The sequence below is a fragment of the Saimiri boliviensis genome, chromosome 15 (assembly GCF_048565385.1).
Source record: "Saimiri boliviensis isolate mSaiBol1 chromosome 15, mSaiBol1.pri, whole genome shotgun sequence".
In the NCBI taxonomy this organism is placed as follows: Eukaryota; Metazoa; Chordata; class Mammalia; order Primates; family Cebidae; genus Saimiri; species Saimiri boliviensis.
In genome coordinates, this window is record NC_133463.1 from 1,269,996 (window position 1) to 1,283,951 (window position 13,956).

The following is a 13,956-nucleotide window of genomic DNA, read 5'->3' on the forward strand; positions in this document are numbered from 1 at the left end:
AGCTTTGTTTTGGTTTTAGAGCAAGGTATTTCTCTTTACAGCCTGTTCTCCCATCCACTCTGGAATGTCCAAACGCAGCTTTTAGAAGAAACGTGTTTCTACCTCGCTGAATCTAAACATAGATGAAACTTCCTAAAAGGAACCAACACACAACAGATGAGTTCGTAAGAAGCGGGTCTTCTGTGTTTTAAACGCATTCTTACTGCTAACTCTTATAAGCGTCTCTAGGGCGGGAAAAGACTGTTTCTGCATTCTCCAAAGAAAGGGTTTCTGAACTGCTGCAAACACACATCAGTTTAACTCTGGAAGTTGAATACACACATTGACAACCATTCTGCTAGATAGCTCCGTTTTGGTTTTAGAGCAAGGTATTTCTCTTTACAGACTGTTTTCCCATCCACTCTGGAATGTCCAAACGCAGCTTTTAGAAGAAACGTGTTTCTACCTCGCTGAATGTAAACATAGATGCAACTTCCTAAAAGGAACCAACACACAGCAGATGAGTTCGTAAGAAGCGGGTCTTCTGTGTTTTAAACGCATTCTTACTGCTAACTCTTATATGCGTCTCTTGGGCTGGAAATGACTGTTTCTGCATTCTCCAAAGAAAGGGTTTCTGAACTGCTGCAAACACACATCAGTTTAACTCTGGAAGTTGAATACACACACTGACAACCATTCTGCTATATAGCTCCGTTTTGGTTTTAGAGAAAGTTATTTCTCTTTACAGCCTGTTCTCCCATCCACTCTGGAATGTCCAAATGCAGCTTTTCGAAGAAACGTGTTTCTACGTCGCTGAATCTAAACATAGATGCAACTTCCTAAAAGGAACCAACACACAACAGATGAGTTCTAAGAAGCGGGTCTTCTGTGTTTTAAACGCATTCTTACTGCTAACTCTTATAGGCGTCCTTAGGGCGGGAAAAGACTGTTTCTGCATTCTCCAAAGAAAGGGTTTCTGAACTGCTGCAAACACACATCAGTTTAACTCTGTATGTTGAATACACACCCTGACAACCATTCTGCTAGATAGCTCCGTTTTGGTTTTAGAGCAAGGTATTTCTCTTTACAGCCTGTTCTCCCATCCACTCTGGAATGTCCAAACGCAGCTTTTAGAAGAAACGTGTTTCTACCTCGCTGAATCTAAACATAGATGCAACTTCCTAAAAGGAACCAACACACAGCAGATGAGTTCGTAAGAAGCGGGTCTTCTGTGTTTTAAACGCATTCTGATTGCTAACTTTTATAAGCCTCTCTAGGGCGGGAAAAGACTGTTTCTGCATTCTCCAAAGAAAGGGTTTCTGAACTGCTGCAAACACACATCAGTTTAACTCTGGAAGTTGAATACACACACTGACAACCATTCTGCTAGATAGCTCCGTTTTGGTTTTAGAGCAAGGTATTTCTCTTTACAGCCTGTTCTCCCATCCACTCTGGAATGTCCAAACGCAGCTTTTAGAAGAAACGTGTTTCTTCCTCGCTGAATCTAAACATAGATGCAACTTCCTAAAAGGAACAAACACACAGCAGATGAGTTCGTAAGAAGCTGGTCTTCTGTGTTTTAAACGCATTCTTACTGCTAACTCTTATAACCGTCTCTAGGGCGGGAAAATTCTTATTCTGCATTCTCCAAAGAAAGGGTTTCTGAACTGCTGCAAACACACATCAGTTTAACTCTGGAAGTTGAATACACACATTGACAACCATTCTGCTAGATAGCTCCGTTTTGGTTTTAGAGCAAGGTATTTCTCTTTACAGCCTGTTCTCCCATCCACTCTGGAATTTCCAAACGCAGCTTTTAGAAGAAACGTGTTTCTACCTCGCTGTATCTAAACATAGATGAAACTTCCTAACAGGAACCAACACACAGCAGATGAGTTCGTAAGAAGCGGGTCTTCTGTGTTTTAAATGCATTCTTACTGCTAACTCTTATATGCGTCTCTTGGGCTGGAAATGACTGTTTCTGCATTCTCGAAAGAAAGGGTTTCTGAACTGCTGCAAACACACATCAGTTTAACTCTGGAAGTAGAATACACACACTGACAACCATTCTGCTGTATAGCTCCGTTTTGGTTTTATAGCAAGTTATTTCTCTTTACAGCCTGTTCTCCTATCCACTCTGGAATGTCCAAACGCAGCTTTTAGAAGAAACGTGTTTCTACCTCGCTGAATCTAAACATAGATGCAGCTTCCTAAATGGAACCAACACACAACATATGAGTTAGTAAGAAGCGGGTCTTCTGTGTTTTAAACGCATTCTTACTGCTAACTCTTATAAGCGTCTCCAGGGCGGGAAAAGACTGTTTCTGCATTCTCCAAAGAAAGGGTTTCTGAACTGCTGCAAACACACATCAGTTTAACTCTGGAAGTTGAATACACACATTGACAACCATTCTCCTAGATAGCTCCGTTTTGGTTTTAGAGCAAGGTATTTCTCTTTACAGCCTGTTCTCCCATCCACTCTGGAATGTCCAAACGCAGCTTTTAGAAGAAACGTGTTTCTTCCTCGCTGAATCTAAACATAGATGCAACTTCCTAAAAGGAACAAACACCCAGCAGATGAGTTCGTAAGAAGCGGGTCTTCTGTGTTTTAAACGCATTCTTACTGCTAACTCTTATAAGCGTCTCTAGGGCGGGAAAAGACTGTTTCTGCATTCTCCAAAGAAAGGGTTTCTGAACTGCTGCAAACACACATCAGTTTAACTCTGGAAGTTGAATACACACAACGACAACCATTCTGCTAGATAGCTCCGTTTTGGTTTTAGAGCAAGGTATTTCTCTTTACAGCCTGTTCTCCCATCCACTCTGGAATGTCCAAACGCAGCTTTTAGAAGAAACGTGTTTCTACCTCGCTGAATCTAAACATAGATGAAACTTCCTAAAAGGAACCAACACACAACAGATGAGTTCGTAAGAAGCGGGTCTTCTGTGTTTTAAACGCATTCTTACTGCTAACTCTTATAAGCGTCTCTAGGGCGGGAAAAGACTGTTTCTGCATTCTCCAAAGAAAGGGTTTCTGAACTGCTGCAAACACACATCAGTTTAACTCTGGAAGTTGAATACACACATTGACAACCATTCTGCTAGATAGCTCCGTTTTGGTTTTAGAGCAAGGTATTTCTCTTTACAGCCTGTTCTCCCATCCACTCTGGAATGTCCAAACGCAGCTTTTAGAAGAAACGTGTTTCTACCTCGCTGAATCAAAACATAGATGCAACTTCCTAAAAGGAACCAACACACAGCAGATGAGTTCGTAAGAAGCGGGTCTTCTGTGTTTTAAACGCATTCTTACTGCTAAATCTTATATGCGTCTCTTGGGCTGGAAATGACTGTTTCTGCATTCTCCAAAGAAAGGGTTTCTGAAGTGCTGTAAACACACATCAGTTTAACTCTAGAAGTTGAATACACACATTGACAACCATTCTGCTAGATAGCTCTGTTTTGGTTTTAGAGCAAGGTATTTCTCTTTACAGCCTGTTCTCCCATCCACTCTGGAATGTCCAAACGCAGATTTTAGAAGAAACGTGTTTCTACCTCCCTGAATCTAAACATAGATGCAACTTCCCAAAAGGAACCAACACACAGCAGATGAGCTCGTAAGAAGCGGGTCTTCTGTGTTTTAAACGCATTTTTACTGCGAACTTTTATAAGCCTCTTTAGGGCGCGAAAAGACTGTTTCTGCATTCTCCAAAGAAAGGGTTTCTGAACTGCTGCAAACACACATCAGTTTAACTCTGGAAGTTGAATACACACATTGACAACCATTCTGCTAGATAGCTCCGTTTTGGTTTTAGAGCAAGGTATTTCTCTTTACAGCCTGTTATCCCATCCACTCTGGAATGTCCAAACGCAGCTTTTAGAAGAACCGTGTTTCTTCCTCGCTGAATCTAAACATAGATGCAACTTCCTAAAAGGAACCAACACACAGCAGATGAGTTCGTAAGAAGCGGGTCTTCTGTGTTTTAAACGCATTCTTATTGCTAACTCTTATATGCGTCTCTAGGGCTGGAAATGACGGTTTATGCATTCTCCAAAGAAAGGGTTTCTGAACTGCTGCAAACACACATCAGTTTAACTCTAGAAGTTGAATACACACGTTGACAACCATTCTGCTAGATAGCTCCGTTTTGGTTTTAGAGCAAGGTATTTCTCTTTACAGCCTGTTCTCAGATCCACTCTGTAATGTCCAAAAGCAGATTTTAGAAGAAACGTGTTTCTACCTCGCTGAATCTAAGCATAGATGCAACTTCCTAAAAGGAACCAACACACAACAGATGAGTTCGTAAGAAGCGGGTCTTCTGTGTTTTAAACGCATTCTTACCGCTAACTGTTATAAGCGTCTCTAGGGCGCGAAAAGACTGTGTCTGCATTCTCCAAAGAAAGGGTTTCTGAACTGCTGCAAACAACCATCAGTTTAACTCTGGAAGTTGAATACACATATTGACAACCATTCTGTTAGATAGCTCCGTTTTGGTTTTAGAGCAAGGTATTTCTCTTTACAGCCTGTTCTCCCATCCACTCTGGAATGTCCAAATGCAGCTTTTAGAAGAAACGTGTTTCTACCTCGCTGAATCTAAACATAGATGCAACTTCCTAGAAGGAACAAACACACAGCAGATGAGTTCGTAAGAAGCGGGTCTTCTGTGTTTTAAACGCATTCTTACTGCTAACTCTTATAAGCGTCTCTAGGGCGGGAAAAGACTGTTTCTGCATTCTCCAAAGAAAGGGTTTCTAAACTGCTGCAAACACACATCAGTTTAACTCTGGAAGTTGAATACACACATTGAAAACCATTCTGCTAGATAGCTTTGTTTTGGTTTTAGAGCAAGGTATTTCTCTTTACAGCCTGTTCTCCCATCCACTCTGGAATGTCCAAACGCAGCGTTTAGAAGAAACGTGTTTCTACCTCGCTGAATCTAAACATAGATGAAACTTCCTAAAAGGAACCAACACACAACAGATGAGTTCGTAAGAAGCGGGTCTTCTGTGTTTTAAACGCATTCTTACTGCTAACTCTTATAAGCGTCTCTAGGGCGGGAAAAGACTGTTTCTGCATTCTCCAAAGAAAGGGTTTCTGAACTGCTGCAAACACACATCAGTTTAACTCTGGAAGTTGAATACACACATTGACAACCATTCTGCTAGATAGCTCCGTTTTGGTTTTAGAGCAAGGTATTTCTCTTTACAGCCTGTTCTCCCATCCACTATGGAATGTCCAAACGCAGCTTTTAGAAGAAACGTGTTTCTACCTCGCTGAATCAAAACATAGATGCAACTTCCTAAAAGGAACCAACACACAGCAGATGAGTTCGTAAGAAGCGGGTCTTCTGTGTTTTAAACGCATTCTTACTGCTAACTCTTATATGCGTCTCTTGGGCTGGAAATGACTGTTTCTGCATTCTCCAAAGAAAGGGTTTCTGAACTGCTGTAAACACACATCAGTTTAACTCTGGAAGTTGAATACACACATTGACAACCATTCTGCTAGATAGCTAAGTTTTGGTTTTAGAGCAAGGTATTTCTCTTTACAGCCTGTTCTCCCATCCACTCTGGAATGTCCAAACGCAGATTTTAGAAGAAACGTGTTTCTACCTCCCTGAATCTAAACATAGATGCAACTTCCTAAAAGGAACCAACACACAGCAGATGAGCTCGTAAGAAGCGGGTCTTCTGTGTTTTAAACGCATTCTTACTGCTAACTTTTATAAGCCTCTCTAGGGCGGGAAAAGACTGTTCCTGCATTCTCCAAAGAAAGGGTTTCTGAACTGCTGCAAACACACATCAGTTTAACTCTGGAAGTTGAATACACACATTGACAACCATTCTGCTATATAGCTCCGTTTTGGTTTTAGAGCAAGGTATTTCTCTTTACAGCCTGTTCTCCCATCCACTCTGGAATGTCCAAACGCAGCTTTTAGAAGAAACGTGTTTCTACCTCGCTGAATCTAAACATAGATGCATCTTCCTAAAAGGAACCAACACACAGCAGATGAGTTCGTAAGAAGCGGGTCTTCTGTGTTTTAAACGCATTCTTACCGCTAACTGTTATAAGCGTCTCTAGGGCGCGAAAAGACTGTGTCTGCATTCTCCAAAGAAATCGTTTCTGAACTGCTGCAAACAACCATCAGTTTAACTCTGGAAGTTGAATACACACATTGACAACCATTCTGCTAGATAGCTCCGTTTTGGTTTTAGAGCAAGGTATTTCTCTTTACAGCCTGTTATCCCATCCACTCTGGAATGTCCAAACGCAGCTTTTAGAAGAAACGTGTTTCTTCCTCGCTGAATCTAAACATAGATGCAACTTCCTAAAAGGAACAAACACACAGCAGATGAGTTCGTAAGAAGCGGGTCTTCTGTGTTTTAAACGCATTCTTACTGCTAACTCTTATAAGCCTCTCAAGGGCGGGAAAAGACTGTTTCTGCATTCTCCAAAGAAAGGGTTTCTTAACTGCTGCAAACACACATCAGTTTAACTCTTGAAGTTGAATACACACATTGACAACCATTCTGCTAGATAGCTCCGTTTTGGTTTTAGAGCAAGGTATTTCTCTTTACAGCCTGTTCTCCCATCCACTCTGGAATGTCCAAACGCAGCTTTTAGAAGAAACGTGTTTCTACGTCGCTGTATCTAAACATAGATGCAACTTCCTAAAAGGAACCAACACACAGCAGATGAGTTCGTAAGAAGCGGGTCTTCTGTGTTTTAAACGCATTCTTATTGCTAACTCTTATATGCGTCTCTAGGGCTGGAAATGACGGTTTATGCATTCTCCAAAGAAAGGGTTTCTGAACTGCTGCAAACACACATCAGTTTAACTCTAGAAGTTGAATACACACGTTCACAACCATTCTGCTAGATAGCTCCGTTTTGGTTTTAGAGCAAGGTATTTCTCTTTACAGCCTGTTCTCCCATCCACTCTGGAATGTCCAAAAGCAGATTTTAGAAGAAACGTGTTTCTACCTCGCTGAATCTAAGCATAGATGCAACTTCCTAAAAGGAACCAACACACAACAGATGAGTTCGTAAGAAGCGGGTCTTCTGTGTTTTAAACGCATTCTTACCGCTAACTGTTATAAGCGTCTCTAGGGCGCGAAAAGACTGTGTCTGCATTCTCCAAAGAAAGGGTTTCTGAACTGCTGCAAACAACCATCAGTTTAACTCTGGAAGTTGAATACACACATTGACAACCATTCTGTTAGATAGCTCCGTTTTGGTTTTAGAGCAAGGTATTTCTCTTTACAGCCTGTTCTCCCATCCACTCTGGAATGTCCAAACGCAGCTTTTAGAAGAAACGTGTTTCTACCTCGCTGAATCTAAACATAGATGCAACTTCCTAGAAGGAACAAACACACAGCAGATGAGTTCGTAAGAAGCGGGTCTTCTGTGTTTTAAACGCATTCTTACTGCTAACTCTTATAAGCGTCTCTAGGGCGGGAAAAGACTGTTTCTGCATTCTCCAAAGAAAGGGTTTCTAAACTGCTGCAAACACACATCAGTTTAACTCTGGAAGTTGAATACACACATTGAAAACCATTCTGCTAGATAGCTTTGTTTTGGTTTTAGAGCAAGGTATTTCTCTTTACAACCTGTTCTCCCATCCACTCTGGAATGTCCAAACGCAGCTTTTAGAAGAAACGTGTTTCTACCACGCTGAATCAAAACATAGATGCAACTTCCTAAAAGGAACCAACACACAGCAGATGAGTTCGTAAGAAGCGGGTCTTCTGTGTTTTAAACGCATTTTTACTGCTAACTCTTATATGCGTCTCTTGGGCTGGAAATGACTGTTTCTGCATTCTCCAAAGAAAGGGTTTCTGAACTGCTGTAAACACACATCAGTTTAACTCTGGAAGTTGAATACACACATTGACAACCATTCTGCTAGATAGCTCCGTTTTGGTTTTAGAGCAAGGTATTTCTCTTTACAGCCTGTTCTCCCATCCACTCTGGAATGTCCAAACGCAGATTTTAGAAGAAACGTGTTTCTACCTCCCTGAATCTAAACATAGATGCAACTTCCTAAAAGGAACCAACACACAGCAGATGAGCTCGTAAGAAGCGGGTCTTCTGTGTTTTAAACGCATTCTTACTGCTAACTTTTATAAGCCTCTCTAGGGCGGGAAAAGACTGTTCCTGCATTCTCCAAAGAAAGGGTTTCTGAACTGCTGCAAACAACCATCAGTTTAACTCTGGAAGTTGAATACACACATTGACAACCATTCTGCTAGATAGCTCCGTTTTGGTTTTAGAGCAAGGTATTTCTCTTTACAGCCTGTTATCCCATCCACTCTGGAATGTCCAAACGCAGCTTTTAGAAGAACCGTGTTTCTTCCTCGCTGAATCTAAACATAGATGCAACTTCCTAAAAGGAACCAACACACAGCAGATGAGTTCGTAAGAAGCGGGTCTTCTGTGTTTTAAACGCATTCTTATTGCTAACTCTTATATGCGTCTCTAGGGCTGGAAATGACGGTTTATGCATTCTCCAAAGAAAGGGTTTCTGAACTGCTGCAAACACACATCAGTTTAACTCTAGAAGTTGAATACACACGTTGACAACCATTCTGCTAGATAGCTCCGTTTTGGTTTTAGAGCAAGGTATTTCTCTTTACAGCCTGTTCTCAGATCCACTCTGTAATGTCCAAAAGCAGATTTTAGAAGAAACGTGTTTCTACCTCGCTGAATCTAAGCATAGATGCAACTTCCTAAAAGGAACCAACACACAACAGATGAGTTCGTAAGAAGCGGGTCTTCTGTGTTTTAAACGCATTCTTACCGCTAACTGTTATAAGCGTCTCTAGGGCGCGAAAAGACTGTGTCTGCATTCTCCAAAGAAAGGGTTTCTGAACTGCTGCAAACAACCATCAGTTTAACTCTGGAAGTTGAATACACATATTGACAACCATTCTGTTAGATAGCTCCGTTTTGGTTTTAGAGCAAGGTATTTCTCTTTACAGCCTGTTCTCCCATCCACTCTGGAATGTCCAAATGCAGCTTTTAGAAGAAACGTGTTTCTACCTCGCTGAATCTAAACATAGATGCAACTTCCTAGAAGGAACAAACACACAGCAGATGAGTTCGTAAGAAGCGGGTCTTCTGTGTTTTAAACGCATTCTTACTGCTAACTCTTATAAGCGTCTCTAGGGCGGGAAAAGACTGTTTCTGCATTCTCCAAAGAAAGGGTTTCTAAACTGCTGCAAACACACATCAGTTTAACTCTGGAAGTTGAATACACACATTGAAAACCATTCTGCTAGATAGCTTTGTTTTGGTTTTAGAGCAAGGTATTTCTCTTTACAGCCTGTTCTCCCATCCACTCTGGAATGTCCAAACGCAGCGTTTAGAAGAAACGTGTTTCTACCTCGCTGAATCTAAACATAGATGAAACTTCCTAAAAGGAACCAACACACAACAGATGAGTTCGTAAGAAGCGGGTCTTCTGTGTTTTAAACGCATTCTTACTGCTAACTCTTATAAGCGTCTCTAGGGCGGGAAAAGACTGTTTCTGCATTCTCCAAAGAAAGGGTTTCTGAACTGCTGCAAACACACATCAGTTTAACTCTGGAAGTTGAATACACACATTGACAACCATTCTGCTAGATAGCTCCGTTTTGGTTTTAGAGCAAGGTATTTCTCTTTACAGCCTGTTCTCCCATCCACTATGGAATGTCCAAACGCAGCTTTTAGAAGAAACGTGTTTCTACCTCGCTGAATCAAAACATAGATGCAACTTCCTAAAAGGAACCAACACACAGCAGATGAGTTCGTAAGAAGCGGGTCTTCTGTGTTTTAAACGCATTCTTACTGCTAACTCTTATATGCGTCTCTTGGGCTGGAAATGACTGTTTCTGCATTCTCCATAGAAAGGGTTTCTGAACTGCTGTAAACACACATCAGTTTAACTCTGGAAGTTGAATACACACATTGACAACCATTCTGCTAGATAGCTAAGTTTTGGTTTTAGAGCAAGGTATTTCTCTTTACAGCCTGTTCTCCCATCCACTCTGGAATGTCCAAACGCAGATTTTAGAAGAAACGTGTTTCTACCTCCCTGAATCTAAACATAGATGCAACTTCCTAAAAGGAACCAACACACAGCAGATGAGCTCGTAAGAAGCGGGTCTTCTGTGTTTTAAACGCATTCTTACTGCTAACTTTTATAAGCCTCTCTAGGGCGGGAAAAGACTGTTCCTGCATTCTCCAAAGAAAGGGTTTCTGAACTGCTGCAAACACACATCAGTTTAACTCTGGAAGTTGAATACACACATTGACAACCATTCTGCTATATAGCTCCGTTTTGGTTTTAGAGCAAGGTATTTCTCTTTACAGCCTGTTCTCCCATCCACTCTGGAATGTCCAAACGCAGCTTTTAGAAGAAACGTGTTTCTACCTCGCTGAATCTAAACATAGATGCATCTTCCTAAAAGGAACCAACACACAGCAGATGAGTTCGTAAGAAGCGGGTCTTCTGTGTTTTAAACGCATTCTTACCGCTAACTGTTATAAGCGTCTGTAGGGCGCGAAAAGACTGTGTCTGCATTCTCCAAAGAAATCGTTTCTGAACTGCTGCAAACAACCATCAGTTTAACTCTGGAAGTTGAATACACACATTGACAACCATTCTGCTAGATAGCTCCGTTTTGGTTTTAGAGCAAGGTATTTCTCTTTACAGCCTGTTATCCCATCCACTCTGGAATGTCCAAACGCAGCTTTTAGAAGAAACGTGTTTCTTCCTCGCTGAATCTAAACATAGATGCAACTTCCTAAAAGGAACAAACACACAGCAGATGAGTTCGTAAGAAGCGGGTCTTCTGTGTTTTAAACGCATTCTTACTGCTAACTCTTATAAGCCTCTCAAGGGCGGGAAAAGACTGTTTCTGCATTCTCCAAAGAAAGGGTTTCTTAACTGCTGCAAACACACATCAGTTTAACTCTGGAAGTTGAATACACACATTGACAACCATTCTGCTAGATAGCTCCGTTTTGGTTTTAGAGCAAGGTATTTCTCTTTACAGCCTGTTCTCCCATCCACTCTGGAATGTCCAAACGCAGCTTTTAGAAGAAACGTGTTTCTACGTCGCTGTATCTAAACATAGATGCAACTTCCTAAAAGGAACCAACACACAGCAGATGAGTTCGTAAGAAGCGGGTCTTCTGTGTTTTAAACGCATTCTTATTGCTAACTCTTATATGCGTCTCTAGGGCTGGAAATGACGGTTTATGCACTCTCCAAAGAAAGGGTTTCTGAACTGCTGCAAACACACATCAGTTTAACTCTAGAAGTTGAATACACACGTTGACAACCATTCTGCTAGATAGCTCCGTTTTGGTTTTAGAGCAAGGTATTTCTCTTTACAGCCTGTTCTCCCATCCACTCTGGAATGTCCAAAAGCAGATTTTAGAAGAAACGTGTTTCTACCTCGCTGAATCTAAGCATAGATGCAACTTCCTAAAAGGAACCAACACACAACAGATGAGTTCGTAAGAAGCGGGTCTTCTGTGTTTTAAACGCATTCTTACCGCTAACTGTTATAAGCGTCTCTAGGGCGCGAAAAGACTGTGTCTGCATTCTCCAAAGAAAGGGTTTCTGAACTGCTGCAAACAACCATCAGTTTAACTCTGGAAGTTGAATACACACATTGACAACCATTCTGTTAGATAGCTCCGTTTTGGTTTTAGAGCAAGGTATTTCTCTTTACAGCCTGTTCTCCCATCCACTCTGGAATGTCCAAACGCAGCTTTTAGAAGAAACGTGTTTCTACCTCGCTGAATCTAAACATAGATGCAACTTCCTAGAAGGAACAAACACACAGCAGATGAGTTCGTAAGAAGCGGGTCTTCTGTGTTTTAAACGCATTCTTACTGCTAACTCTTATAAGCGTCTCTAGGGCGGGAAAAGACTGTTTCTGCATTCTCCAAAGAAAGGGTTTCTAAACTGCTGCAAACACACATCAGTTTAACTCTGGAAGTTGAATACACACATTGAAAACCATTCTGCTAGATAGCTTTGTTTTGGTTTTAGAGCAAGGTATTTCTCTTTACAGCCTGTTCTCCCATCCACTCTGGAATGTCCAAACGCAGCTTTTAGAAGAAACGTGTTTCTACCACGCTGAATCAAAACATAGATGCAACTTCCTAAAAGGAACCAACACACAGCAGATGAGTTCGTAAGAAGCGGGTCTTCTGTGTTTTAAACGCATTTTTACTGCTAACTCTTATATGCGTCTCTTGGGCTGGAAATGACTGTTTCTGCATTCTCCAAAGAAAGGGTTTCTGAACTGCTGTAAACACACATCAGTTTAACTCTGGAAGTTGAATACACACATTGACAACCATTCTGCTAGATAGCTCCGTTTTGGTTTTAGAGCAAGGTATTTCTCTTTACAGCCTGTTCTCCCATCCACTCTGGAATGTCCAAACGCAGATTTTAGAAGAAACGTGTTTCTACCTCCCTGAATCTAAACATAGATGCAACTTCCTAAAAGGAACCAACACACAGCAGATGAGCTCGTAAGAAGCGGGTCTTCTGTGTTTTAAACGCATTCTTACTGCTAACTTTTATAAGCCTCTCTAGGGCGGGAAAAGACTGTTCCTGCATTCTCCAAAGAAAAGGTTTCTGAACTGCTGCAAACACACATCAGTTTAACTCTGGAAGTTGAATACACACATTGACAACCATTCTGCTATATAGCTCCGTTTTGGTTTTAGAGCAAGGTATTTCTCTTTACAGCCTGTTCTCCCATCCACTCTGGAATGTCCAAACGCAGATTTTAGAAGAAACGTGTTTCTACCTCGCTGAATCTAAACATAGATGCAACTTCCTAAAAGGAACCAACACACAGCAGATGAGTTCGTAAGAAGCGGGTCTTCTGTGTTTTAAACGCATTCTTACCGCTAACTGTTATAAGCGTCTCTAGGGCGCGAAAAGACTGTGTCTGCATTCTCCAAAGAAAGGGTTTCTGAACTGCTGCAAACAACCATCAGTTTAACTCTGGAAGTTGAATACACACATTGACAACCATTCTGTTAGATAGCTCCGTTTTGGTTTTAGAGCAAGGTATTTCTCTTTACAGCCTGTTATCCCATCCACTCTGGAATGTCCAAACGCAGCTTTTAGAAGAAACGTGTTTCTTCCTCGCTGAATCTAAACATAGATGCAACTTCCTAAAAGGAACAAACACACAGCAGATGAGTTCGTAAGAAGGGGGTCTTCTGTGTTTTAAACGCATTCTTACTGCTAACTCTTATAAGCCTCTCTAGGGCGGGAAAAGACTGTTTCTGCATTCTCCAAAGAAAGGGTTTCTGAACTGCTGCAAACACACATCAGTTTAACTCTGGAAGTTGAATACACACATTGACAACCATTCTGCTAGATAGCTCCGTTTTGGTTTTAGAGCAAGGTATTTCTCTTTACAGCCTGTTCTCCCATCCACTCTGGAATGTTTAAACGCAGCTTTTAGAAGAAACGTGTTTCTACGTCGCTGAATCTAAACATAGATGCAACTTCCTAAAAGGAACCAACACACAACAGATGAGTTCGTAAGAAGCGGGTTTTCTGTGTTTTAAACGCATTCTTACCGCTAACTGTTATAAGCGTCTCTAGGGCGCGAAAAGACTGTGTCTGCATTCTCCAAAGAAAGGGTTTCTGAACTGCAGCAAACAACCATCAGTTTAACTCTGGAAGTTGAATACACACATTGACAACCATTCTGTTAGATAGCTCCGTTTTGGTTTTAGAGCAAGGTATTTCTCTTTACAGCCTGTTCTCCCATCCATCTGGAATGTCCAAATGCAGCTTTTAGAAGAAACGTGTTTCTTCCTCGCTGAATCTAAACATAGATGCAACTTCCTAGAAGGAACAAACACACAGCAGATGAGTTCGTAAGAAGTGGGTCTTCTGTGTTTTAAACGCATTCTTACTGCTAACTCTTATAAGCGTCTCTAGGGCGGGAAAA